Here is a 9,544-nt window from a genome sequence, read left to right as displayed (position 1 = left end):
TGGCACAATTTCATTGAAATCGAGGAGGAAGCCCATTGACTTTGCCCCATATTCCCATCCTTAACATATTGTATATTACTGTATTCAATAATAAAAAAGAGGGGGAGAGAGAGAGAGAGAGCAAACTAGACAGATCTGAACCTATTGTCAACATATTAATAGAAACTTAGTAATATCTTTATATAAATATTATCTTTACAACCTTTTTTTTCACACTAAAGCATTTAGCAAACGCTTGGGACTCTATTCTCCACTCAGTGCCAATTAATTGGCATTCATGTGAGTTGTATGGACACCAACAATGGTGGATAAGTCCCTAAACAAGGCAACAGCAATAGAGCTTAACTAATAAATGCAGTTTTTGATGTAAACTGGAGGGAAATTAGAGATGCCTAGAATGGTTATAGGAATGGTGAACAATGATGTCTCTACATTTTCCCACACATTAAGTAAGGCAATAACATGATAGCCATAAGTTTAAAACCTGTTTTGTCTTTCAAACTGAGCCCCATTTAAATAGCAATAGACACCTCTTAGAACCAAACAGGCATGTTTCAAATAGAGCAAATTGAGTCTAAACAGCAGCAAGTATTTACTGAAGAAATGTTCTGCGACTTCTCAGTAGTAGAAGAATGACAGATAGCATATTCAGTCTATAGCACCCCTGTCAGAAATAGATAATGCCTTATCTTTATCTCTTAGAACAGTTGTTTTGATGACCTGGTCTACAATGCATTTCCTGTAAACCTTACATTTTTCACCTGAACACTGTCCTCTAATCTTAAAAAAAAAAAAAAATAAAAATAAAAAAGGTACACCAAAAGGATACTGCATACCATTTACTTTTCTTCTGACAGTAGGAGTATGACTACAAAGCAGCTTGGAGTGTGCTTCCCAGCGTGGGTAGACATATATGCATTAGCTTTCCTCAAGCGCTTGAATAAAAAAACCCTCAAAACAGTGTGGCCAACGCAGCAAAGGTGGAATTTAGACTAGCCACCCAATGACTTACCCAGGAATCGGGTGGCATTGTATTCAGGTGGTTTACCCAAGCCATCACTCGTGTCACCATTACCATACTGCTATTTATAGCGTGCTCACTCAGCATTGCAAGCAAGTCTGTATACCCACACTGAGAGGCACCCTCCCAGCTGCTGTGTAGACCCTATGTGGTTTCCTAATTTGCTGGTTTTCTTTTTAGATCTGTAAATTTACTGTTGGATTTGAAGATGTTTGTACATTCCTAGGATCAAATCCTGAGCTCCTTACAAACTTCTTTCTTAGACCTCAAAATAGCAAAACTCCCACTAAAGACAGATTGATGGCTTAGGGAGTACAGGGTAGGATTTTCAAACGCACCTAAGTGACTCAGGGGTGCAAATCCCATGGACTTTCCTAAGTCAACTTGGCACACTATTACTTGAAGAATATACAGCAGAGCAAATAAACAAAAGTATAGCAGAGGATGTACACAGGCATTTGGGGACAGATTTTCAAAAGCACTTAGCATCCAGCAGCAACAATTATTCTTGACATAACAATTGTTATAAATTGGAGGGTAACTGCTTGCTGCTTCTCAGCGGGAATTGCTGGTGCTGAGTGCTTTTGGAAATCTGGCCGGTAACATATTGCTAATTTTTTATTTGTGGAGCAAAGTATATTTTGGCAGCTGTGAATAATGGGGAAGAAGGTATACCAGTAAATGTTATGCAGTAGATAAGTCTCACAGTTTATCAGATCTGTTAAGAGGAAAAGAAAATTAATCCAATCCACAGTTAACCAAATATAATTATTTATCTTAGGTGCTTGTCTGGCCCCCATTACCAGAGCATCTGAGTGCTTCTCAATCTTAAATGTGTTAATCTTCACTACACCCACATGAGATAGGGATATATTCTCCCCATCAGAAGTCCACATTTCAAACTGGGAATGTGATTCCCAGTTTAAGAAGACATACTTGTGCTAGCTCTGATAGAGCTAGCATGCTAAAAGTAAAGTGCAGTATGGTGCTGTGAGCTGCTAGCCAACTTGAGTGCATACCCATCTGAGATGCTAGGAACATAGGGTATGTCTACACTACCTGCTGGATTGGCAGGCAGCAATCGATCCAGCGGGGATCGATTTATCACGTCTAGTCTAGACGCGATAAATCGACCCCTTAGAGCTCTCCCATAGACTCCTGTACTCCACCACTGTGAGAGGCGCAGGCAGAGTCGACAAGAGAGAGGTAGCAGTCGTCGCACCGCGGTGAAGACACCACGGTAAGTCGATCTAAGTACGTCGACTTCAGCTACGTTATTTACGTAGCTGAAGTTGCGTAATTTAGCTCAATCCCCCCACTGCAAGTGTAGATCAGGCCATACTCAGGTTGGCTTATACCTCCTTGCCACTAGCACCACTGCAGCTACACTCTATTCTTAGCATGCTAGCTTCACCAGAGCTAGCATGGCTGACTTCTCAAGCTGGGAATCACAACCCCAACTCAAAGTGTGGACATACCCTAAATGTCTTGAGCAAGGTAAAATAAGAGGCCTGTGGTAGAGTAGGGAATTAAACTCATGTCTCCTAAATCCCAAGCTACTACCCACTGGTTATCCTTATGCTGTCATTTCTGGTGCAATGAAATTTCATTGTTTTCAATAGTGTTATTTCAGGAATTAAACTGCCTCATAGTTCCCCAATGTAAATTGTGATCCGGGGCCAGACAAAATGTAAATGTGCTCTACAAAAGGCCCTTCATTTTCACTTTTTTATTTTGTTTAAAATTTCCCTGGAATTTATTAGTACACCTCTACCCTGATATAATGAGACCCGATATAACACAAATTCGGATGTAACGTGGTAAAGCAGCACTCCGGGGGATCAAAGCAAGTTCGATATAATGCAGTTTCATGTATAATGCGGTAAGATTTTTTGGCTCCCGAGGACAGTATTATATCGGGGTAGAGGTGTATTTATTACAAAAATGGGATGGGGGAAGGGTGAAAAGCAGTGCCAAAAGTTAACTTGCAATTTTCTTGGTAAATATCGGGGTTAATATTAAGGGATAGGAAGACAGAAAAAAAGCAGGAAATAGAGAAAAGAGTATTGAAAGTAAAAGCTGTTTAATTCTGTGGTTTATTTCATGAACGTACATTAATAGTACACAGATACACACATGTGTGTGAATGTGTATCTTCCACTACATTGCTTTACTTTAACAGCCTCACATTTACACTTTGACTAACTTATTATTAACATAAACACATCTACTTCACGTAGTCAGTATTTGCATGTACTTCAGTGGTCCAAAATTCAGATGAAAACCAGTAAAAACTGAAAATGAAGTACCTTAAGCTATACAGCGTGCCTGCTCATAAAATTGCCAATATACTGCTGGATATAACATAATTAGATAAACATATGGCATAAGTACAGCACTCTGTGCATACTCCAAAATAACTGAGTAGCTTTTGTTCAGACTAAAAAACTGATCTCAAAAAGACAAGGCCTGAAAAATTTCATGCTGAAAGGTGAAAATTTCAAAAAGATATGAATGCCTGAAAACAGGCAGTTCTAATGAAAACCATTAAGTAGCTATCCCAGTAATTTTTTTTGATAATTGCTGCTGCTTATGTTAACACTTAGTATCTATACAGCACTGTTCAATTTCAAAGCATTGTACTAATTTATGCATTAATTAATCTTTCCCGCATCCCTTTGAGGTAGGTAAGTAAACATTATTAACCCCCTCTGATGGATGGAGAAACAGCACAGTTGGGTGAAATCCTGGACCCACTGAAAACAATAGAATCAGGATTTCACTCAGGGCTTGTCTATACTACCTGCCGGATCGGCGGGCAGCGATCAAGCCAGCAAGGGTCCATTTATCGCATCTAGTCTAATCGAGCACTGAGTGCTCTCCCGTCAATTCCAGTACTCCACCAGAGCAAGAGGCGCAGGCAGAGTCGACGGGGAAGTATCAGCAGTCAACTCACTGCAGTGAAGACACTAGTATGGTTGCAGTTATGCCAGTATTGTTTATTCCTATTAAGCTATTCTGCTCTAAGCACTTTGTACCAGTATAACTGCATTCACACTAGGGGCTTTACTGACTGAACTATTTTAGTTTAAAAAAATCATGCCCCTAAATAAAATAGGTGGGTTATTTTTCTATTTCAATAAATCAGTTCCTCAGCAAAATTTCCCAAACACTTAGATCTTCATAAGAAAGGAGAGAAGAAAGACAGATAAGATACAAATGACCCACGCCCCACTTTAGATAGGAAAAGAAGCCATGTGTTTTATTTATCAGAACAGCAGACTTTAATAACAGATTTTTCTCCACCTCTTTGCTTACCAAGGGATGAGCTAATATCTGGAACTATGCTTCAAACAGATGATAAAAGCATGGGGGAGCTTAGATAGAAAGGATGCAGGGAGACTAGATTGGTTTAACCTGGAAGGGCCTACAGCAAAGGAGGAAGGCCTTTAACCTCAATTTTCTACTAACCCAGGTCATGAGCTACTCACAACTGCGTGGGACTAATAGACAGAGATACAGAAAGCTAAGATTAGTCAATGCTGGCAGCATCTGCCATTTCTGCCATTAAATCTTGTGCCTTTTTCCAGATGATAGAAAAATTAGCCCCTTTAATTGCTTCATGTTGCACTTCATCACAATCTCCCCATGCCTATGGGAGAGCAGGAAAGGGAACAAACTCATCCCTAGCACTTACACAGGAAAAATTGAAGGCCGGACTTCAACATTGAGTCATTTTGAATTGTGTCTCACAAAGGATAAAATTATAACCTCTGAAGATACCCTCTCAGGTATCTCTGGGAGGTCTGCAAATAAGCATACAGATAACAAACAGAAAGTAACAACTTATATGGCATGAGAAATGAGGAGGTCAGGTTGGAAACGAATTTGGGGTCTCAGACTTACTTGGAAGATTCAGGTGTGAAAGTTATTTACCCACATCATCATACTGTTTTATCAAATACGAATGGACTCATTTTTTTTCAATGCAAAATAATAATAACATTAAGGCTGTGAAACAAAACCAACCAAAGGCTGACTAAGAAATGTAAGGCTTACTCCATTTCAGATAATATAGTCCAATGGGTCTGCTCTATCCTTAGTGCAGAATGATTGCCTCAGTATAGAATTATAGCTACCTCCCTTTCTTCCTTCTTTGGTTTTATTTTTTTTCCCCATGTGGATTATTTCCATTGCTTTTGTCTGTGCAGTGAAGCTGCCAAGTCTGCTTGATTTGATTTCTAGCTAGTTGTTAAAATAGAAGTATAGTCCCCTCATCAACACTAAAAGCCAAGAAGCAGCTGCAGTTAAAGGAAACAAATATACATAGTGTGTGATTCATATCAATATCTGTTTACGCATTCAAAGCACTGCACGTTTAGTTTTGTGATTGTTTTCCCTGTGAGATCTTCCTAGCATTATAGGGCCAAATTTTGTAAACTGAAGTTAATGGAGCTGTATGTGTGCCCAGTCAGATATCAAAAGCATATATGCTCTTTGTATAGCAGAAAGTCTTTTATACATTCTTTTGTATCTCTGTCCATACCACATACAAAATTATTTTCAGAGCCGGGTGCCTAAAGTTAGGCTCCTACATAAAACTGACTTGATTATTCCAAAGTGCTAATTATCCCAGAATCCTACTGAAGTCAATGGGAGCTGCAGGTGCACAGCACGTTTTAAAATCAGGCTACTGTTGCTTAGGAGTCTAGCTTTAAGCTTCTAAGTATGAAAATGATTGCTTATAATGCTCTGATTCTGAACTACGCACTTTAAGTGTGAAAATTGTACTCAGGAATACAGACACTGCAAACTAACTGAACACATCTGATGTGGTTTCTGTGGCTGTGGAATGTTTTCTCTTAGTAAAGTGGATCACAGCCAGGGGTACATGTACCCCCAGGGATATGCAGAGGTCTTCTAGCAGGATACGTCAACTCATCCAGATATTTGCCTAGTTTTACAACAGGCCACATGAAAAGCACTAGCAAAGTCAGTACAAACTAACATTTCATACAGACAATGACCATTTATCCTGATCTATATACTATATGTATTTCTCAACATGGCATGTGTGTTGAATTTTATTTTATAATTATATAGGGAAAAAATGAGAAAGTAAGCAATTTTTCAGCAATAGTGTGCTGTGACCCTTTTGTATTTTTGTCTAATTTTGTAAGCAAGTAGTTTTTAAATGATGTGAAACTTGGGGATATGCAAGACAAATTTGCCTCCTGAACGGGGTACAGTAGTCTGGAAATTTTGAGATTAATTAAAAAAATTAATTGTGATTAAAAAAATTAATCAATATTAATCACAGTTTTAATTGCACTCTGAAACAATAGAATACTAATTGAAATGTATTAAATATTTTGGATGTTTTCTACATTTTCAATATATTGATTTCAATTACAACACAGAATACAAAGTGTCCAGTGCTCGCTTTATATTGTTTTTATTACAAATATCTGTACTGTAAAAATTATAAAAGAAATAGTATTTTCAATTCACCTCATACAAGTACTGCAGTGCAATCTCTTCATTTGTAAGTTGTGCTTTCATGATATGGATTTTTTTTGTTATATAACTGCACTCAATAACCAAATAATGTAAAACTTCAGCATTTAGAAGTCCACTCAGTCCTACTTCTTTGCAACCAATCGCTAAGAAAAACAAGTTTGTTTACATTCTTGGGAGATAGTGCTGCCCGCTTCTTATTTACAATGTCACCTGAAAGTGAGAACAGGTATTTGCATGGCACTTTTGTAGCTGGCCTTGCAAAGTTTTTATATGCTAAACATTTGTATGCCCCTTCATGCTTCAGCCACCATTCCAGAGGACATGCTTTCAGGCTGATGTTCGTTAAAAAAAAAAAAGTATTAATTAAATTTGTTACTGAACTCCTTGGGGGAGAATTCTATGTCTCATGCTCTGTGTTTTACTCGCATTATGCCATATATTTCATGTTATAGTAGTCTCGGATGATGACCAAGAATGTTGTTCATTTTAAGAACACTTTCACTGCAGATTTCACAAAACGCAAAGAAGGTCCCAGTGTGAGATTTCTAAAGATAGCTACAGCACTCGACCCAAGATTTAAGATTCTGAGAGGGATGAGGTGTAGACCATGCTTTCAGAAGTCTTAAAAGAAAAACACTTCTATGTGGAAACTGCAGAACCCGAACCACCAAAAAAGAAAATCAACCTTCTGCTGGTGACATCTGACTCAGATGATGAAAATGAACATGCCTTGGTCTGCACTGCTTTGGATCATAAATCAAATAAAACCCATTATCAGCATGGAAGCACATCCTCTGCAATGGTGGTTGAAGATGAAGGGACATACAAATCTTTAGTGCATGTGACACGTAAATATCTTGCAACACTGGCTAAAACAGTGCTATGTGAATACCTGTTCTCACTTTCAGGTGATGTAAACAAGAAGTGGGCAGTATTATCAGCTGCAAATGTAAACAAACTTGTTTGTCTGAGAGATTGGCTGAACAAGAAGTAGGACTAAGTGGACTTGTAGGCTCTAAAGTTTTACATTGTTTTATTTTGAATGCAGTTATTTTTTGTACATAACTCTACATTTGTAAGTTCAACTTTCATGATAAAGAGATTGCACTACAGTACTTGTATTAAGTGAATTGAAAAATACTATTTCTTTTATTTTTAGAGTGCAAATATTTCTAATAAAAATATAAAGTGAACACTGTACACTGTATTCTGTGTTGTAATTGAAATCAATATATTTGAAAATGTGGAAAACATCCAAAGAATTATATATGTATAGTATTCTTTTATTGTTTAACAGAGCAATTAATTTTTTAAATTACTTAACAGCCCTATTTGAGAGCCCATGCTAGTGAACCAATGCACCTACTGTGCATACAACAGGGAAGAACTATTCCATTAATGAACACTAGGGCTGTTCACAACTTACAATTTTCATTTTGAATTTTTTAAAAGGCGATTTTACAGCCAGCTATTTCAGAAAAAAATCATGGTTTTGCAGCAAAATAGCTTGTATTCTTACATGCAATGTCAAGTTTTTGATGGGGTTAAAACACCAATGAAAACACAGAGGGTAAAAGGCCTAAATATTTTCCTTTTCAGAATAAGCAGTAGAAAAAAACACTTTAATTGTTTTCTTTTAAAATTGATATTAGCGGTCACAACATCAGAATAACCACCTGGGAAACTGAAGTCCTTCAGTGGGAGTTTATTGCAGTATCAGGACCTAAGAGATTGTCAAAGGAAAAGGAACCACTACATAATAAGAATAGCCGTACTGGGTCAGACCAATGCTCCATCTAGCCCAGTATCTTGTCTTCTGATCAAGGCCAGTGCCAAATGCTTCAGAGGGCATTAACAAAACAGGACAATATATTGAGTGGTCCATCTCCTGTCAACCAGTTCCAGCTTTTAGCAATCAGAGATTTAAGGACGCCCGGAATATGGGGTTGCATCCTTAACCATCTTGGCCAATAGCCACAGATGGATTTATCCTCCATGAAATAATCTAATTCTTTTTTGAACACAGTTATAATTTTGACCTTCACAACCTCCCCTGGCAACGAGTTCCACAGACTGAGGCTTTGGCTACACTTGCACTTCAAAGCGCTGCCGCGGCAGCGCTTTGAAGCACTAAGTGTAGTCAAAGCGCCAGCGCTGGGAGAGAGCTCTCCCAGCACTGTCCATACTCCACCTCCCTGTGGGGAATAACATACAGCCTTGGGAGCCGTGCTCCCAGCGCTGGGGCTTTGACCACACTGGCGCTTTGCAGCGCCGCAATTTGCAGCGCTGGAGAGGGTGTGTTTTCACACCCTGCTGCAGCGCTGCAAATTTGCAAGTGTAGCCAAGGCCTGAGTGTGTGTTGTGTGAAGAAATACTTCCTTATGGTTGTTTTAAACCTGCTGCCTATTAATTTTATTGGGTGACCCCGGTTCATGTGTGAAGGGGAAATTAACACTCCCTTATTCACTTTTTCCATACTATTCATTTTATAGACCTTTATCATAACCCCCTTTAGTAGTCACTTTTGTGAGCTGAACAGTCAGTCTATTTAATCTCTCCTCATATGGAAGTTCTGTTCTTTACTATAGTTTCAACCAATTCCTTGGTACTGAATTAGGCTTACCAACCTGAAATTGCCAAGATTACCTCTGGAGCCTTTAAAAAAAAAAGGCATCAGAGTAGCTATTTGCCAGGCATCTGGTAGAGAGACTGATTTAAGTGATAGGTTACATGACACAGTATTTCTGCAATTTCATATTTGAGTTCCTTCAGGACCATTTCAGAATGAGCTAGTGATTGTAGATGAATTGGTGTTTTGGGTGCCCAGTTTGAGATGCTTTAAATGAGCTGTTTTTTCTGAGAGTGGGTGTTCAGAAATTTCTGAAAATCAGTCCCTTTTGAAAATGAAAAGCAAGTCACACAAGATACACAATTTTCAAAAGTATCTATATTTTAGTCCCAATGGGATTTATGCTCCTGAGTCACTTAGCACTTTTGAAAATC

Source organism: Mauremys mutica, chromosome 2, assembly GCF_020497125.1.
Source record: "Mauremys mutica isolate MM-2020 ecotype Southern chromosome 2, ASM2049712v1, whole genome shotgun sequence".
Taxonomy (NCBI): domain Eukaryota; kingdom Metazoa; phylum Chordata; order Testudines; family Geoemydidae; genus Mauremys; species Mauremys mutica.
Note: the sequence above shows the minus strand (reverse complement) of the source record.